Below are 20,426 nucleotides of genomic sequence, written 5' to 3'. Positions count from 1 at the left end.
TGGGAAAGTTAATTCTGGTTCTGTTAGTTTTGGCACTGTCCTATGTACTAAAACAAGACTTTTCAAAGAAAAGCTGCTTAGTTTTACAGCTGCATTTTCTGCAGATTTTTTCCTTTCTCTTGAAACTGGTGATAAATGACAGAGTAAGTGCGGTGACAGCTGCAGCTGAGTTATAAGGCATGGTAAAAGGCGGAACTCTGTGAAGCTGTGAGTCCAACTGTTCCCATTAGCACCTCCCTGCCCTGAAGTGTTCAGGATACTACAATTCAAAGTAAAATTTATTATCAGAGTGTGTACATGTCACCACATTCAGCCCTGAGATTCTTTTTCCTGCGGGCATACTCGGCAAATCTATAGAATTGTAACTACAGTATAAACAGGATTAATGAACAACAAACTGTGTAAATGCAAATATAAATAAATAGCAATAAATAACCAGAGCATGAAATAACAAGATAAAGGGTCCTTAAAGTGAGAATGTCGGTTGTGGGAACAACGGAAAAGGAATGAGTATAGTTATCCCCTTTTGTTCAAGAGCCTGATGGTTGAGGGGTAGTAACGGTTCTTGAACCTGGTGGTGCGAGTCCTGAGAGACTCTTGTACCTTCTACTTGATGGCAGCAACAAGAAACAGGCATGGCCTGGGTGGTGAGGATCTCTGACGAGGGATGCTGCTTTTCTACAGCTGTGAACTAGCCATTATTGTTGCCCCTTCACACACCTCTAGAAAGGCAGAGTGATTCAAAGGTCAAAGCAAATTTATTATCGAAGTGTGTAAATGTTACCTTGAGATTAATTTCCTTGCAAGCATTTATTGCCATGAACCCTTCACGCCAGCGATGGGTGCTGGGTAGTGGCAGGTCTAAACACACCAGAACATCATTTATTTGTGTTTATTGGAGTTATTTAATGTCTACTTTTCTTTACTTTGGGGTGTAACTTGGTGTTGGACAGCATGCCTCCACACTGCTCAGAATCCAAATCAGTGACTTGGATGACATGAAGTTTGTATAGTGCAAAGGCATTGCATGTAGCCACTAGGCAGGTATTTCTGTGGCTGTACCAGGAGAGTTTCTTGTCGATGGTGACATCCAGGATATGATGGTGGCTCCACTCTCTCTTTTGATGGAGATGGTCACTGCCTGGCACTTTTGTGACGTGCATGTCACCTGCCTCATCAGCCTATGCCTGAATGTTGTCCGGGAACTGAGTCAATAGGGTCAGTCCTAGTTTCAAGGCCACTGTTACCTGATAATCTCTGATCTACCACAGCAGGTCAGCAAGGTACAATTGGGGGAGACGAAGAGCATTTTAGTTCCACAGCATGAGTCGTTATTATGTAGTGAGGCGGAAAGCGATGGAATAGTAACCTTCGAAATGAGTTTGAACAAAACAAAAATGTAGGAGGTGAGGAGGACAAATTGGATAACTTGCCATGTGTTCCAGATGCCCTCCTCCTGGGACGTTGAGTTCTGTATTTCTGGGTTATATGGAGTCAAGGGTTAACATTGAAACTATGAACGTGCAAGGCGGGGTTTGCTCCCTGTCCAGCCTGCTGAGATAAATGCATTAGAGCTGCTGCTTCACTGCTCCAGTGAGCGGGTTCAATCCTGACCTTCGGTGCTGTCAGTGTGGAGTGAGCACGTTCTCCCTGCAGTTGCAGGGCTTTTCCATGGGTGCTCCAGCTTCCTCCCACATCCCAACGACGTGCCCGTTAGTCGGTTCATTGAAAGTGTGTGGGCGAGTATTCTAACCTGGGGAAGGGGGCGGGGGAAGTTGTTGGGAATGGGGGGGAGGATGGGTTACAGGGCAAATTTGGGTGAGCTTGCTCTGTGAGCTGGCATAGACTCAATGGGCTGAATGGCCCTATTCTATGTCATAAGGAAATATGGAAACACCAGGTGCATTGAAGAGAAAAGCATTTCACCTTGTTGATTAAGTGTTGTTTTCCCTTAGCGCACATAATCATTCACTGTGAGGTTTTAAATGCTCTAGCTAAAAACAATCCTCACTATTGTTTTTCAATAAGTGCTTGTTAAAGAAAGAAGATCATGAAGTCATTTGGTACCTGCCTTATGGAAGGATGCAGGGCGCAACAAGATCTTTGGACTGTGTGACTCATGTTAAACTAAGATTTCACCAGCCAGCAACCAATGAGTGATGTGCTCCGTCCTGTCATCTTTGTGTACAGTGAGTCATGTTAAAACCTGTTGGAGAAAAAGCATTGAGGAGAAGCCAAGCTCATTGCACAAACTTGCAGCTTTCTACCAAAATATGTGTCCGCTCCCCTTCTCTGTCGGTCTTGGCTCAGCATGCCATCTTGTTATTGCCAGCAACATCTGAACAGTGAGGATGGGAGGGAGAGTGGGAGCTTTAGCCTTTCAGGCAATGGGTTTTAGGTTTGGAAATCAGAGGGAAAATCAGAACAGAAGGAGGACATTTGGCCCCTCAAACCTGTTCTGTCATTCAGTGAGATCATAGATGATCTCTAAACTAAAATTATCAATTAACCCAGGTGTCAGTTCTAAGTTTCTCCCACCCTAGAGTCAGAGAGAGATGCAGGATAGATAAAGGCCTTTTGGTCTACTGAGTCTATACTGAATATCAATCACCCATTGACATTATTCTTACACTGATTCCATTTCAGTCTCCTCACATCCCCATTGACTCCTAAGCTTCTACCAGTCATCTACATGCTCGGGCAATCTGCAGGGGCCAATTAATCCACCAACCTGCACGTCTGTGGGAGGAAATAGGAGCAGCTGGGGAAAACCCACGCACTCACAGGAAGAATGTGCAAACTCCACACGGGATTGAACTGAGATCTTAGGAGCTGCTTCACTGTGCCACCTTGCGTATGCTTGGAAGTGTTTACAAACTCATTTCAGGACTGTCTCCACTATTTAGACTCTGTCCCTTTGACTTAGACTCCCCATTCTGTGGGAAAGGATTCTCTTCAAGTAACTTCTCACTTTTTGCTCACATCTTGAAAGTTTCAAACCTTCTGGACTCCAGGGAAAGCAAGCCCAGTGTACATTGTCTTATAATTTAACCCTTCCTCAGCATACTAAAGAAAATTGCATGCCCCTGTTGGTCCTCGCCAGTTTTTACAGATGCACCATAGAGAGCATCCTATACCAGTTTAGTGTGGCAGCTGCTCTGCCCGTGACTGCAAGAAACTGCAGAGATTTGTGGCGACAGCTCAGTACATCACAGAAACCAGCCCCCACCTCCCCCGCGGACCTTGTCTGCACTTCTTGCTGTCTCAGTAATGCAGCCAGCATAATTAAAGATCCCCACCCATCCTAGACAGTCTCTCTTCTCCCCTCTCCATTGGGTAGTGGATACAAAAGTCTAATGGCACAAACCACCAGGTTCAAGGACATCTTCAACTCCATTGTTACAAGAGTATTGGATGGTCCCACTAGTGCGATAAGATGAACTCTTGGCATCACAATCTATCTCATTATGATACTGCACCTTGTTGTCTACCTGACTGCTCTTACTCTGTAACTGTAATACTATATCAATGCTTCTCATTATCTTGTACACCTCTATCATGTCACCTCTCATCCTCCATCACTCCAAGGAGAAAAGGCTGAGTTCACTCAACCTATTCTCATAAGGGAATAAGTTCAACCTACTCAACCTATGCTCCCCAATCCAGACAACGTCCTTGTAAATCTCCTTTGCACCCTTTCTATGGTTTCCACATCCTTCCTGTAATGAGGCGACCAGAATTAAGCACAGTACTCCAAGTGGGGTCTGACCAGGGTCCTATATAGCTGCAACATTAACTCTCAGCTCTTAAACTCAATCCCACGGTTGATGAAGGCCAATGCACTGTATGCTTTCTTAACCATGGAGTCAACCTGCGTAGCGGCTTTGAGTGTCCTATGGACTCGGACCCCAAGATTTCTCTGATCCTCCACACTGCCAAGAGTCTTACTGTTAATACTACATTCTGCCATCATATTTGACCTACCAAAATGAACCACTTCACACTTATCTGGGTTGAACTCCATCTGCCACTTTTCAGCCCAGTTTTGCATCCTATCAATGTCCCGTTGTAACTTCTGACAGCCCTCCACACTATCCACAACACCCCCAGCCTTTGTGTCAGCAAATTTACGAACCAGTCCCTCCACTTCTTCATCCAGGTCATTTATAAAAATCACAAAGATTAGAGGTCCCAGAACAGATCCCCGAGGCACACCACTGGTCACTGACCTCCATGCAGAATATGACCTGTCTACAACCACTCTTTGCCTTCTGTGGGTAAGCAAGTTCTGGGTCCACAAAGCAATGTCCCCTTAGATCCCATGCCTCCTTATTTTCTCAATAAGTCTTGCATGGGGTTCCTTGTCAAATGCCTTGCTGAAATCCATATACACTACATCTACTGCTCTACCTTCATCAATATGCTTAGTCACATCCTCAAAAAATGTAATCAGGCTTGCATGACCTGCCTTTGACAAAGCCATGCTGACTATTCCTAATCATATTATACCTCTCCAAATGTTCATGAACCCTGCCTCTCAGGATCTTCTACATCAAATTACCAACCACTGTAGTAAGACTCACTGGTCTATAATTTCCTGGGCTATCTCTACTCCCTTTCTTGAATAAGGGAACATCATCCACAACCCTCCAATCCTCCGGAACCTCTCGTGTCCTCATTGATGATGCAAAGATCATTGCCGGAGGCTCTGCAATCTCTTCCCTCGCCTCCCACAGTAGCCTGGGGTACATCTCATCCGGTCCTGGAGACTTATCCAATTTGATGCTTTCCAAAAGCTCCAGTACATCCTCTTTCTTAATATCTACATGCTCTAGTTTTTCAGTCTGCTGCAAGTCATCACTACAATCATTAAGATCCTTTTCCATAGTGAATACTGAAGTAAAGTATTCATTAAGTACCTCTGCTATCTCCTCCGGTTCCATACACACTTTTCAACTGTTACACTTAATTGGTCCTATTTTCTCACATCTTATCCTCTTGCTCTTCACATACTTCTAGAATGCTTTAGGGTTTTCCTTAATCCTGTCCACCACGGCCTTCTCATGACCCCTTCTGGCTCTCCTAATTTCATTCTTAAGCTCCTTCCTGCTACCCTTATAATCTTCTAGATCTCTATCATTACCTAGTTTTTTGAAATTTTGGAAGCTCTTCTTTTCTTCTTGATTGGACTAATACATGTGTGATTATCATGTAACACATTACAGAAGTGTATACAAATACTAATCTATATTTCACTTTTAAACCTAACATTCAAACAGTCAATCTACCATGATATTGTCTTTCACAAGCTGTGTCACAAGAAAAAAGTCAAATTCCTGCAAAACCAGATCCTGTTATTCAAAGTGGTGTTTGGTCAACCATTGTCCCTTTTCCTCTTCAAAACAGAACACTTAACCATCATGTGATCAGCTTGTTTACCAGCTTGGAATAGGCCTTCATAGACCCCCTGTACAGGTACCAGCTTATCCCCAATGTTTTCCAAACTAAGCCCATTTGCTGAACTTCCAAACAACTCATTAATTTTCGGCAAGTCATTAATTTTACCTTCAAGATCTTTAAGTCTATTAGTTTCCAGTTTAACACCTGCAGGTGAGCCCTCTTGGTCAAAACAACACTTCAAGTTTTGCCTCTCCAAATCACATACTTGAACAACATCACCAAGTTGTTTATACACTTTATACACCATGGTTCCTGTACCCTGTCATTCTTTCCCTGTCTCATTGGAATGTACCTACGCAGAACGCCACACAAATATCCCCTGAACATTTGCCACATTTCTTCTATACATTTCTCTGAGAACATCTGTTCCTAATCTATGCTTCCACATTCCTGCCTGATAGCCTCATATTTCCCCTTACTCCAATTAAACACTTTCCTAACTTGTCTGTTCCTATCCCTCTCCAGTGCTATGGTAAAGGAGATAGGATTGTGATCACTATCCAAAATGCTCTCCCACTGAGAGATCTGACACCTGACCAGGTTCATTTCCCAATACCAGATCAAGTAGCCTCTCCTCTTGTCGGCGTATCTACATATTTTGTCAAGAAACCTTCCTGAACACACTTAACAAACTCCACCCCATCTAAACCCCTCACTCTAGGGAGATGCCAATCAATATTTGGGAAATTAAAGGCTCCCACCATGACAACCCTGTTATTATTACACCTTTCCAGAATCTGTCTCCCTTTCTGCTCCCTGTTACTATTGGGTGGTCTATAAAAAACACCCAGTAGAGTTATTGACCCCTTCCTATTCCTAACTTCCACCCACAGAGACTCCGTGGACAATCCCTCCATGACTTCCTCCTTTTCTGCGGCAGTGACACTATCTCTGATCAACAGTGCCACGCCAATCTGAACGGTCTGATCTCAGTTCGCTTCAATGAACAGTACAACTGGGTCTCTGACCTGCTTACGGGCTACACCACAGAGTGCATAAACTAAAAGTCAAAGGAGTGTAAATGATAACTTTGAAAAAATCCCTACAGGAAGAGGATATTTTGGCCAGTTTCATGTGCCTATTAAATTAAACCTTCAATTTGATTCTTTGATTCTTAACGTTTATTTGTCTGAAATCCTCATGATAGTTTACTGAGAGAGGTACAGCACAGAACAAGGCCTTACAGCCCATCATGTCTTGCTAGCTATCACACACTTGTTTACACCAATCCCATTTCCAAAAACGCCCCTGCCCCTGGATTTTACTACTCATCCACACATAGAGGCAGTTTGCATTGACCAGTTAATCCACTAAACTTCATGTTTTTGGGATGCAGGAGAAACCCAAATGGTCGCATGGAGAAGGTGCAAAGTCCACACAGACAACACCCAAAGTCGGGATCGAACCTGGGTCTCTGGGGTTGTGAGGCAGCAGCTTCATTACCTGCACTGGTGTGTAGGAGACTTCAGTGCATGGGCCCACAGCTCTGGAATTCCCTTTCCAGAACTCTCTGGCTCTCATACAGTGAAATGCGTTGGTTCTGTTAGCAGCCCAAGGATGTGCTGGGAGTGTTGCCACACCTTCCAGGGTCACCATGTTTGGGAAGAAACAACAACAATAACAGAATGAGACAAGACAGCAACAGCAAAACAGTCACCATCCCACCCTCCTGAACACACACACACACACACACACACACACACACACACACACACACACACACACACACACACACACACACACACACACACACACACACACACACTTCCAGCCACAAGATGGGTATCTGGGCCTCCAGTCCTTAACCCTGGACTCTCAGACTCACAGGTCTCAAAAGAGAGACAAGGATCTAATGATCAACTCCATAACTGCTCTAGACAACATTATCAATGGACATGAAGCTTGACAAAATGTACCCCAACAACCACCCTACACATTTACTCCCTCCATCACAGTGACCGCGGTGCGCATTGTCTATAAAACACGTTACAGTCTGTCTCCCAGGCTACTCCAACAGCACCTTCCAAACCCTCAGTCTCTGCAATGAAGGAAAAAGGCCGCAGGTGTTGTCATCACCCTCACCTGCAGCCCTTCTCCTATGCATGTCATCCTGACTTGGAAATCTGTCACTGTTTCTTCATCGTCACTGGGTGCAAACACTTGAACTTCCTCCCCAACAGCATTGAGAACACCTTCTCGGGAAGGAGTGCTGCAGTTCAAGTAGACAACTCATCCCCACTTTCTAAGGGCAGTTAAGAATGGACAATGTGGTGGCCTTGAAAGAAATGGCCACTGGACAGAAAGAGTGGACCATGTTGTGACATTCTGTGGCAGGCTGGTCAAGAAATTTCATTCACTTGGCGTTCAGAATGAGGTAGTAAATTGGATTTGACATTGGCTTCACAGAAGAGGCCAGAGAATGGTTGTAGATGGTTGTCCATCTTCGAGGCCAGTGATTAGTGGTGTGCCACAGGGATCAGTGCTGGGTCTCTTGTTGTTTGTCATTTGTATCAACAATCTGGATGATAATGTGGTCAACTGGATCAACAAATTTGCAGATGACACCAAGATTGGGGGTGTAGTGGACAGCAAGGAAGACTATCAGAGCTTGCAGCTGGATCTGGACCAGCTGGAAAAATGGGCTGGAGAACGGCAGATGGAATTTAATGCAGACAAGTGAGAGGTGTTGCTCTTTGGGAGGATCAACAGGCACTTCACTGTCACTTAACGGGAACTAACGTTCTTTTGGGCATCTGGGAGCTCTGATGAGGGGTAGAATCTAAGAGTGTGGGCAGAATAAAATGAGATTAGTATGGAAACCGCTTGTTGCTTCTGTGCTGTAGAATCCTATGACTCTCAGCTTGGCCAAAGATGCCGATTTTATAGAGTGTCTTAAAGACAGAAAACAAAGTTGAGCCATCGAGAGTTTTAGCGAGGAAGTTCCAGGTGCCAAGTAGCTGAAGGCACAGCTGCCAGTGGTGGGGTGACGGACAACAGCAGACAATCAAGAGGCCAGTGCAGAGTGGGCACAGCAGTCTCCAGGAGGCTGTGAAAGATCACAGAGGTAGGGAGGGATGAGATTGTGGAGTGTTTGAGAAGGTAGTGGAAGTATGAGTCAACAATCAGAATGCTGATAGGCAAATGGGACTGAGTGGGAAGTATGGTGTGAGTGGCAGAGGATGGAATGAGGGAGGGCAGCTTGGGAGGTGCTGGGAAGAAAGGCTGGTGTGGCTGAGGGCACAGGTATCTTGTGTCAGGACAGAAACAACCTTCAATGCTTGTTGTAGGGCCAACTATGACATCAGGGTTGGAAACATTTTGCACTGTTTTCCAGTACTGGAGCCGGAGATTGTGATGGGCTGAATTTCCGACTGGGCTGAATATTTTCAATTTCCAATGATTTGCAGAGAAACATGAACACAGCCCAGTCCATCACACAACCCAGCCTCCCCTCCATTCATACCACCTACACTTCCTACTGCCTCAGGGAAACAGCCAACATAATCGAGGACTGTCCCACCTTGCCCGTTCTCTCTTCTCCACACTTCCATTGATCAGGAGGTACAAATGTTTGAGAACTTGTACCACCGGGCTCAAGGATGGCTTCTATCCCACTGCTAACAAACTCCTGAAACTTTTGTAGAATGGAGATGAACTCATAATCTCTCAAATACAAGAAAATCTACAAATGCTGGAAATCCAAGCAACACACACAAAATGCTGGATGAACTCGGCAGGCCAGGCACCATCTGTGGAAAAGAGTAAACTGTCACCTGTTGGGCCGAGACCCTTCATCAGGACTGGAAAAAAAGATGAGAAGTCAAAGTAAGAAGGTGGAGGGGGGGGGGGGGGGGGAGGAAGAAGTACAAGGTGATAGGTGAAACCGGGAGAGGGGGAGGGGTGAAGTAAAGAGCTCTGAAGTTGATTGGTGAAAGAGATACAGGGCTGGAGAAGAGGAATCTGATAGGAGAGGGCAGAAGGCCATGGAGGAAGGGGAAGGGAGTGGAGCACCAGAGGGAGGTGATTTGCAGGTGAGGAGATAAGATGAGAGAGGGAAGCAGGAATGGGGAATGATGAAGGAGTGGGTTTGGGGTGCAATTACTGGAAGTTCAAGAAATCGATGTTCATTCCATCAGGTTGGATGCTTCCCAGATGGAATATAAGGTAACCTGGTCGCAGCAGTAGAAGAGGACATAAGCTGACATGTCGGAATGGGAATGGGAAGTAGAATTACAATGGGCGGCCATCAGGAGACCATGCTTTTTCTGGCGTATGGGTAATCTCCCAATTTACATTGTTGTGGTCCTTGCATTTTATTTGTCTACCTGCATTGCACTTTCTCTGTAACTGTAACGCTCTACATTCTATGTTCTGTTTTCTTTTTACAACCTCAGTGTACTTATGTATGGAATGATCTGTCTGGATTAACAACAAGCTGGCAAGAATGAGGGTAGAAAACAGAGACTTGTTATAATAGTGTATGCTTATTCTGATAATGTTGTACACGTGTGATGCGTGCATCATTGTATTTAGAAGCTGCCTGGATATTTAATTAGCTTTCCGGCTGTTTGGGGGATCTTGTTTTACATCTAGTTCATGCAAACAGGGCAGCCACGGTCTTCCACATCATTTGCATATTAGCTTAAAGGATAATATCCTTATGCTTAATTTTTTTTTTGGAAAAACAACTTCAGTGATAAACAATTACTGGAAAGTGGAGAGGCCTGTGCCGGGTGTCAAGCACTGTTTTTTGTGTCAGACTCTGTTGTCGAGCATGTCTCTCTGGCCAGACTGGGGTTTGAGCACAGTAGTGTAACGGATAGCACAACGTTTTACAGTATCAGCAACCTAAGTTTAATTCCTGATGCTGCCTGTAAGGAATTTGTACATCCTCCCCATGACTGCATGGGTTTCCTCCAGGTGCTCTGGTTTCCTCCCACAGTCCAAAGACGTACCGGTTGGTAGGTTAATTGGTCATTGTAAGTTGTCCCGTGATTTGGCTGGGGTTAAGTCAGGGTTCTGCTGGGTGGCATGGCTCGATTGGCCAGGAGGGCTTATTCTGCGCTGTATCTCGATAAATAAAAAAAATATATTATAGAACATAGAAATCTACAGCACATTATAGGCCTTTCAGCCCACAAGGTTGTGCTGATCATGTAACCTCCTCTAGAATCTGCCTAGAATTTCCCTAATGCATAGGCCTCTGTCTTTCTGAGCTCCATGTACCTATCAAAGAGTCTCTTAAATGACCCTATTATACCCTACAATATATTAAAACTTCAGAATTTCCCATTAATAAAGACCCTGTTATACCCTACAATATATTAAAACTACAGACTTTCCCATTAATAAATACTCTGGAGAGGGACATCAGAACTGCACTCAATTCCATCTGATTTCCTGAGACCTCAGAGACAGCAAGTGCTGGAATCTCGAGCAAAAAAAAACTACCAGAGGTACTTGACATGTCGAGCAGCATCTGTGGGAGGAAAGGGCTGGTTGATGTTTTGGGTAATTGGTAATTGGCTTACTATTGTCATATGTACTGAGAAACAGAGAAGAACTTTTTGTTGGCACGCCATCCAGACAGATCATTTGGTACGTCAGCACACTGAGATAGTAAAACAAAAGCAGAATGCAGAACATAACGTTACAGTTACAGAGAATGCGCAGTGCAGCTAGACAAACAAAGTGCTAGGACCGTGGCAAGGTAGATTATGAGATCGAGAGTCCATCTTTATTGTATGGGAGGTCCAATCAAGAGTCTAATAACAGTGGGATAGAAGCTGTTCTTTTGCCTGATGGTACGTCCACTGGGAGAGGTGAGAAGAGAGAATGACTGGGGTGGGAACTTTGATTATGGTCAAAGTTCAAAGTAAATTTATTATCTAAATACATATATGCCACATTACACTACCATGAGATTCATTTTTGTGCAGGCATTCACGGTTAAGTACTAAGAAACACAATAGCATCAGTGAAAACCTACATACAAACAAAGATGGACAAACAATCAATATGCAAAAGGCAGCAAATTGTACAAATACAGCAAACAAATAAATAACTAATAACATTTCAGAGTGTAAGTTGTACGTCGATAGGTTGTGGAATCAGTGTGTGGAGTTATCCATTCTGGTTCAGGAGCCTGATGGTTGACGTTGACTGCTTTCTCAATGCAGCAGGAAGTCAATGGAGGAGAGGCTGGTTTCTGTGATGGACTGGGCTATGGCCACAACTCTGCAATTTCTTGTGGTGTTGGTTGGAGCAGTTGCCACACCAAGCTGTGGTGCATCTGAATAGGTTGCTTCCTATGGTGCATCTGTAAAAATTTATCAGCGCCATTGAGAACATGCTGAATTAGAGGAGTAGAAACAGGCTTTCTTGGCCATACTGCTCACGTGGCTGGACCGGGATAAATTGTTGGCGATATTTATACCTAGGAACTTGAAGCTATCAACCATTTCCACCTCAGCACCATTGACGTGGGAGGAGCACATGCTCCACCCCACTTCCTGAAGTTGGTGACCAGCTCTTTTGTTTTGTTGACATTGATAGAAAGGTTGTTGGCTTGACGCAATGTCTCCTTCCTGTACTCTGACTCAACTCATCATTATTTGAGTAGAGTAGGGGGCTGAGGACTTAACCTTGAAGGGCAGTGGTGTTGAGGATAATGGTGGAGGAGGTGCTATCTCCAATCCTTACTAATGGTGGTCTGTTGGTCAAGAAGTCTCCAGCTGCAGAGGGAAGGATGACAGTTTGTAGATCTAGGGGTCTGGAGATGAGTTTGTTTGTTTGTATTGAATGTGGATCTGCACTCAATAACTAGGAGTCTAACAATAGGTGCCTTGCTCCAAAGATGAGTGTAGGACCAGGCAGGTAGTGTCACTTTTTTTGGTGGTAGGCAAACTGCAGTGGATTGAGGTTGGCTTGAGCTACTGCGTGTCACGATCAGCCACTTGAAGCACTTGATGATGGTAGAAGTCACAGCAAGTGGTGGTAGTCATTAAGCATATAACCTTGTTTTTCTTTGACATCGGAATGACAATGGTCTTACTAAAGCAGGTGGGAACCTCAGACTGAAGTCGGAAGAGGTTATAAATGTGTGGAAGTAGCCCACACAGGATCTGATGACATGGATGGTGACTCCATTTTCCTGCTTTCAGCTGTCACCCCATATCCCCCATAACCTGTGGCCCCACAACCCTCTGAGACCTCTTGCTCTTCTACTATTTTTCGTTGCCCTATTTGCCTCAGTTCCACACTCTGCAATCCTCCCTTGAAACTGCTGTCCCTTTCCTGCTTTGAGAGGTCACAACACCCACCTCTCTGAGCCAGCAGCTAATCTCTTGTTTCACGGCTTTTTATGTGTCACTGTCAATCTTCAACTGATAAATGCTCCTGTAAAGCACCTTGTAATGTCTGACCCACATTAAGGACTCTATGTAGATGTAAGTTCTTGTTGTTGAACTCTGTTTGAAAAGACCCACAAGGCTTATGTTTCTAAAACTGTGTGACAATGTAATTTAAAATGGGATCCTACTGCACCAGGTTCCACAAGATGGCTGCCAAGTCTTTCAGGAGTTGGGTGTGGCACTTTGCAATCTTTTGGTTCTTCTGACAGAAAATGGACTAACTCTCAACAAGGTTCTTATATATGCTGTTAGTCCTATGCTGACTTTATGCTTGGATACAAAAGCTACTCTTTTGTGAGCTATTTCCAGATAACTAAACCACTGCTTCACAGTTTAGCTGAGTTCCAAAACAGGCAGGCACCTGTCTAGGCTGCAAACAGACGTTTTGGGTGTGGTTTAATTCAGATTTGCTCATCTGATCTGGTAACACTATTGAAGTTATTTTTTTTTAATTTAGTAGCTTTGAAGTGACCGATTATGCAAACCAGAGAGTCAGTAGCAGAGGTTGAGAGGACAAAGAAAAGCTGGTGTCTTGTGCTACCAATACAGCTTACTTATTTATTAATAGGATTTGGGCATTGTTCTAAAATTAATTTAATGCCCGACCCTATTTTACCACTGAAATCAGGGGCTTGCTGGTCTATTTCTGAGGGGAGTTAAAAGTCCATATGGGCCCCTTCAGAATCAACCACGCTGGGGACTTTGGAGTCATATATGGACCAGAATGAGTAAATAGGGCAGATTTCCTTCCCTTAAGGACATTAGTGAATCATCTGGGTTTTTACAACAATGTCATAATTGCAGAAACCTTCTTAATTCCAAAACACGTTGAATTAGGCACTGGACTTCAAACCATCAAAAAACTTGGAGCCAACGAAGGTTACCAAACATAGGGTTGAGTGAGACTGGTGGGAGTCAAGAGAGTAGAGAAGCTATGGGTGCCCTCAGGTTTACAGTCAGGAAGAGAGGTCAGTGGGGTCCAGCTTCTAAAATGTTTGCCGAACGTGTCAATACAATGATGATTAGCACCTTAACAGTGTTGCAGTAAATGTGAAGCATTTTGATGTGCTTCTGAGAGAGGCAGTGAGGTCCTGAAATGAACACATCTTTCTTTAAGTAATCAGCATTGTTTTAGGACTATAACTCCCGAACAAACACATTGAAACCTTATTTAATAGGTTATAAAGACTGGCTGGGTGCAACAAAGCAGCAAGTGTTTACTCTGACAGAGACTGGTGAAAAATGAAGTTTAAAGTAAACCTTGTGAAAGGTTGTGTTTGAACAGATTCTGAGCTTAAAACAAAACAAACACGAAAAGGAACAACTCTGGATTTAGATGCAATTGTAAAGTGAGCACCTGCTTAAATATTGGGGGAGAGAGCAAAGTCGAGAGGGAGAGGACAGGCAGCTAATCCATTGTGAACTTTAAAGGTCAACTAATTTCTATCACTATGAGGGGTCCCAAGCTGTTTTAACATACTAAAAACTGGAAAGGTGGTGTCCCTTTGTGAGTTAAATCAGCTCGTTTTGTTCCCTTGCTTTTCTGCATGGTCAAAATGTGTGAATCGATGCAATGTTGGACAGGAGTTGCACAGCTCAGAATTAATATTTTCAAATTTTCAGAAGTTTAATGTGTATTTTTAAGCTGGTTAATATGGGGAGAACCAAAAAAAAAGGACAGCTTTGGATTTTGCCTCAAGAAAAATGTTTTTGGCACACAAAAAAGACACATTTGAACTTCTTTAGTTGCAGCTGCCATCCTCGATTTTTTTGAAACCTGAGAGATAGCCATATATGGTATTATTGAAGCTGCAGGCTGAAGCTGTCAAAAGGTGTAACACACCTGCAGGGAATCTAATGTTCTGCTCGGGCGTGGTACACAGTACTGGGAGTGGTTGCCTGAAGTTGCTGCTCACCAGATAGAAATTCTCATGATGATTCCTCTTTGCAGAGTACCCAAACCACAGGGCAGTTTTGCTGATAAAATTAGTGAGTGTTACTGCATTTGGGAAGGGACTTTGGGGTTTGTACTGTGCACAATGTCAGCGCCCTTGTTTAAGGAAGGGTATACTGGGCTTGGAGACAGTCCAGCGGAGATTCACCAGGCTACTTCATGACATGAGGGGTGGTCCTGCTATAAGCGATCAAACTTACACTACTGAGTGTAGCAACAAAAATGTTGAAGTTTTGTTTTGCAGTTTCTTCATTTGTGTCTGTTTCTGAAAGTTAAAAATCCTCTGTCACTATGTGGGAAGAGCTTTCTCATTAGGCACAATGTGCTAGCAGGGCTGCTGTACTTGGCACAAGCGTGGCCTGTTCCTTGCTGCTCTGCCTCAGTATCACCTGGGACATCTTCCAGTTTATTTGGGGTCCAGGATGGAGCGAGTCTGACAGGGAAGGGGCGGTCACTTGCCCCTCACAAACTGTGGATTTACTAAATGGGTGCTTGTCACAGTTCATCCCTGCAGCTCTCTAGCTTATGAAATAATGGTAGTTTATGAATCTCTAACTTATGGGATGTTCCCAATGTAACACACTGAGACAGACATCAAGTACTACTGAAAGATCATCAGTTTGGCTAAAGAGGCTCTTTGGTTTGCCCAAAACGCGTTGGTCTTCTGGCACAGTGAAATGTCAATGAGGAAATGCTACCAACTGGTACCTTCCAGGTTGCAGGAGTTCACTCGGAGGGACGCACTGAAGCTCAGTGCAGCTAACAGAAAGGCACTATGGGGGAACCACAGTCTAGACCCTCCCGTGACCCCTCCCAAGGACTAAGTCAGGTGGGGAAACCCCTCGAATATTGAAAGGGTCTGTCACCCCAGGGGGCCACATGAGTGGCAACGGTAATACGATTGCCTTTTTTTCCTTTAAAGTTGAATGTAATGGTCAGGAACATAGAAGGTTTTTTTCCTTCACATATACACTCAGCGGCCACTTTATTAGGCACACCTGCCCATTAATGCAAGTATCTAATCAGTCAATCGTGTGGCAACAACTCAGTGTATAAAAGCATGCAGACATGGTCAAGAGGTTCCATTGTAATTTGTAGCCCGCATCCTGGCTACTTAGGTATATAGATATGGTCAGGGTATATAAAAGGCACATGTTTTCCACAGGACTAAAGAGGCAGTTTTTTTTCACTGGTGTGTTTGAGTTAGTCAATATCCTACAGACTGAGTTAAAAGCCAGCAAGTGATTTCCTCTTCACTGTCAGTTTCCTTTGAGCTGTGGCAGAAACTTGTCTCAATTGAAAACATTTTACAAAGACATTTTACAAAGCTATCTCATACTCTTACTAAGATAAGGAATGCCTACCATTCCGTGCCCAGACCGCATTTCAATAAATTGGATCACTTGGCTGTCCTTCTCCTACCTGCATTCAGGCAGAGGCTGAAGAGCAAAACTCCGGAGATCAGGACAAGAAAGAGGTGGTCATGGGAGTCAGAGGAGCAGGTACTGGATTGCTTCGAGTTGGTGGACTGGGCCGTGTTCGAGGACTCATCTGTGGATCTGAATGAATATACCACGGTTGTAACAGATTTTATTAAAGCAGTTGTGGATGAGTGTGTCCCCACAAAACCATTCAATCTTCCCCAACCTGAAGCACTGGATGAACCATGGGATTCACAATCTGCTGAAGGCCAGGTCAGTGGTATTTAAGTCTGGTGACTTAGAAAGTTACAGAAGGTCCAGGTACAATCTCTGGAAAGCCACCTCACAGGTGAAGTGGCAATTCTGGACTCAACTTGAATCAAGAGCAAAAGGAAATCTGCAGATGCTGGAAATCCAAAGCAACACACACAAAATGCTGGAGGAACTCAACAGGCCAGGCAGCATCTATGGAAAAAAGTACCGTCAACATTCCAGACTGAGACCCTTCGGCAGGACTGGAGAAAAAAAGATGAGGAGTCAGGGCTAGGTGGTGGGGGAGAGAGGGGAGGGAGAAACACAAGGTGATAGGTGAAACCTCGAGAGTGGGGAGGGGTGAAGTAAAGAGCTGGGAAGTTGGTGAAAGAGATAAAGGGCTGGAGAAGGGGAATCTGATAGGAGAGGACAGAAGGCCATGGAAGAAGGAAAAGGGAAAGGAGTACCAGAGGGAGGTGATGGGTGGGCAAGGAGATAAGGTGAGAGAGGGAAAGGGGGATGGGGAATGGTGAAGGGGGGGCATTACCAGAAGTTTGAGAAATCGATGTTCATGCCATCAGGTTGGAGGCTACCCAGACGGAATATAAAGTGTTGCTCCTCATCACAGTAGTAGAGGAGCCCATGGACTGCCATGTCGGAATGGGAATTGGCATTAAAATGGATGGCCACTGGGAGATCCTGCTTTTTCTGGCAGAAGGAGCATAGGAGCTTGGTGAAGCGGTCTCCCTATTTACATTGTGTCTCACTGACATACAGGAGGCCACACCGGGAGCACCAGATACAGTAGATGACCCAACAGACTCACAGGTGGAGTGTCGCCTCACCTGGAAGGACTGTTCGGGGCCCTGAATGGTTGTGAGGGAGGAGGTGTAGGGGCAGGTGTAGCACTTGTTCCACTTGCAAGGATAAATGTCAGGAGGGAGATCAGCGGGGAGGGATGAATGGACAAGGGAGTCATGTAGGGAGTGATCACTGCTGAAAGCAGAAAGTGGGGGGGGGGGGAATGATTTGCTCGGTGGTGGGATCCCGTTGAAGAAGGTGGAAGTTACAGATGCGGATGCTGGTGGGGTGGTAGGTTAGGACAAGAGGAACCCTTTCCCTGGTAGGGTGGTGGGAGGATGGGGTAAGAGCAGACGTGCGTGAAATGGAAGAGTTGCAGTTGAGGGCAGCATTAGTGGTGGAGGAAAGGAAAATATCTCCTTCGTTCAGTAATGAAAAGCCTCATCCTGAGAGCAGATGCAGCAGAGACAGAGGTATTGAGAGAAAGGGATGACATTTTCACAAGTAACAGGATGTGAAAAGGTATTGTAGTGTTCTCGCTCGGCGTGTAAGATAACGCTGAACTAAACACCGAGGTAAACCGTAGTCAATGAAAACAGGATCGCAGTAAGATTAACCGTTTACTGTTCACTCTTCCTCATTAACGTATGGTGAAAAGGCGTTGCTCCACTATGTTTCTAATGCGTAGAAAGACAACTTTCCTTGCGCTGATATTGCATATGTGTGCCCCCCACCTTCCCGTTTCTCCAAACCGGTATTTTCCCACAAGACACGGCGAAACCGAATGTGACGTCATCACATGCCGCAATATATCACAGACAACAAATTTACTTTATACAATCCTAACTTTAACTAGAATGCTAACAAACGACTTACTAAAGCAAAAATATTATAAACTAAATAACTGCCATAAAGACAACACAGGTATAGTCCTGGTAGATGTCAGTCAGTGGGTTCATAATAGACATCAGTGGATAAGCTGTCTCCAGAGATGGGGACAGTGAGATCGAGAAAGGGGAGCGAGGTGTTGGAAATGGACCAGGTAAATTTGAGGGCAGGATGGAAGTTGGAGGCAAAGTTGATAAAGTTGATGAGCTCTGCATGGGTGCAGGAAGAAGCACCAATACAAATGTCGATGCAGCCTAGGAAAAGTTGGGGAGTAACACCAGTGTAGGCTTGGAACATGGACTGTTCCATGTAGCCAACAAACAGGCAGGCATAGCTGGGATCCATGCGAGTGCCCATGGCTACACCTTTTGTTTGAAAGATATGGGAGGAGACAAAGGAGAAACTATTGAGAGTGAGCACAAGTTCCACTAGATGGAAAAGAGTGGTGGTGGAGGGGAACTAGTTGGGTCTGGTGTCCAGAAAGAAACAGAGAGCTTTGGAGACTTTGTGGTGGGTGATGGAGATGTATGGGGCCTAGACATCCATAGTGAAAATAAGATGATAGGGGCCAGGGAACTTGAAATCATTGGAAAAAACCCCGAGTGTGTGAAGTGTCATGGATGTGGTAGGAAGGGTCTGAACCGGGGGGATAAAACAGAGTCAGATATGAGTTCAGTGGGGGCAGGAACAAACAAAAACAATGAGTCTACCTGAACAGGCAGGTCTGTGGATCTTGGGTAGGAGATAGAAGCAGGAGGTGTGGGGTGAGGGAACTATGAGGTAGATGGCAGTGGATGGGAGATCCCCAGAGCTGATAAGGTCAGTGATGGTGTGGGAGACAATGGGCTGGTGCTCCTTAGTGGGATTCTGTTCGAGGGATAAGTAAGAGGAGTGTCTGAGAGTTGCGGCTGGGCCTCAGCAAGGTAGAGGTTAATCCACCAGACTACTACAGCACCCCCCCCCCCCCCCCCATCTGCAGGTTTGATGGTGAGGTTAGGATTGCTACAGAGAGAGTAGAGAGCCGAGTGTTGGAATGAGTGAGGTTGGAATTGGAGAGAGGAGTGGTGAAGTCAAGACCATTGATGTCCTATCAGCTGATGACAATGAAAAGATTCAGAAGGATGCTTGATAGCTGTGGCAGGGCGTGAATACATGTTACTCTTATAAAGTGAAATCAAACGACATAGGTGACAACAGGGCTTCGCTTCTAGGTGGGCCAATGCCTTCTATGCTCACTTTGTCAAAACATGGAGGAACCACCATGAGCTCCCACAGCCCCTGATGGTCCTGTGATTTTACTCTCCAAGGCTGACTTGCAAGCAGCCTTTTTGGGGGTTGAACCCATGAAAATCATTCGGCCCAGATGGCGGGGGGGGGGGGGGGGGCCTGTGCTGATCAACTGGCTTTGGCAGTCTGAGGGACCCACCTGCTTCAAGCAGGCTTCGGTCTTACTGACACCTGAGAAGAATGTGGTAACCTGCCTCAATGTCTATCATCCACAGTGATTAAGTGCTTTGAGAGGATGGTGACAAAGCATATCAACTTGGATCTGCTCCAATTTGCCTACCTGAGCAACAAATACACGGCAGATGCCAGGCCATTGGCTCTTCACTCAACCTTGGATCTGGACAGAAAAGATGCACAAATCATGATGCTCTTTATTGATTACAAGTCAGCATTCAATAACATTGTCCCCTCAAAACTAATCAATAAGCTCCAAGACCTTGGCCTCAATGCCTCCTTGTGCAATGGATCCTGCATTTCCTCACTTGCAGAACCCAATCAGTTTGGATTGACAACATCTTCTCCATGATCTCCATCAGCACAGGTGCACCACAAGGCTATGTGCTTAGCCCCCGCTCTACTTGCTTTACATTTATGACTATATGGCTAAGCACAGATCCAATGTCATATTTAAGTTTGCTGATGATACTGCTGTTGTAGCCCGAATCAAAGGTGGTGACGAATCAGCATCGAGGAGGGAGACTGAAAATCTGCTGAGTGGTGCCACAACAACAACCTCTCACTCAATGTCAGCAAGATCAAGGAGATGATTATTGACTTCAGGAGGAGGAAACCAGAGGTCCATGAGCCAGTCCCCATCGGAGGATCAGAGGTGGAAAGGGTCAGCAACTTTAAATTCCTCAGTGTTATTATTTCAGAGAATCTGTCCTGGGCCCAGCACAAAAGTGCAATTACGAAGAAAGCACATCGGTGCATCTACTTCCTTAGGAGTTT

The 20,426-nt window shown here is 44.9% G+C and overlaps 1 protein-coding gene across 2 annotated transcripts in view; it reads left to right on the top strand.

Moving 5' to 3' along the window:
- The window catches only part of LOC132384665 (keratin, type II cytoskeletal 8-like), a 140,983-nt gene that overhangs the window by 25,166 nt on the left and 95,391 nt on the right, over nucleotides 1–20,426 (top strand). The window lies entirely within an intron of this gene.

Source organism: Hypanus sabinus, chromosome X1 (genome assembly GCF_030144855.1).
Source record: "Hypanus sabinus isolate sHypSab1 chromosome X1, sHypSab1.hap1, whole genome shotgun sequence".
NCBI classification, from domain to species: Eukaryota; Metazoa; Chordata; class Chondrichthyes; order Myliobatiformes; family Dasyatidae; genus Hypanus; species Hypanus sabinus.
Note: the sequence above shows the minus strand (reverse complement) of the source record. Positions and strands in the feature narration are given on the sequence as shown.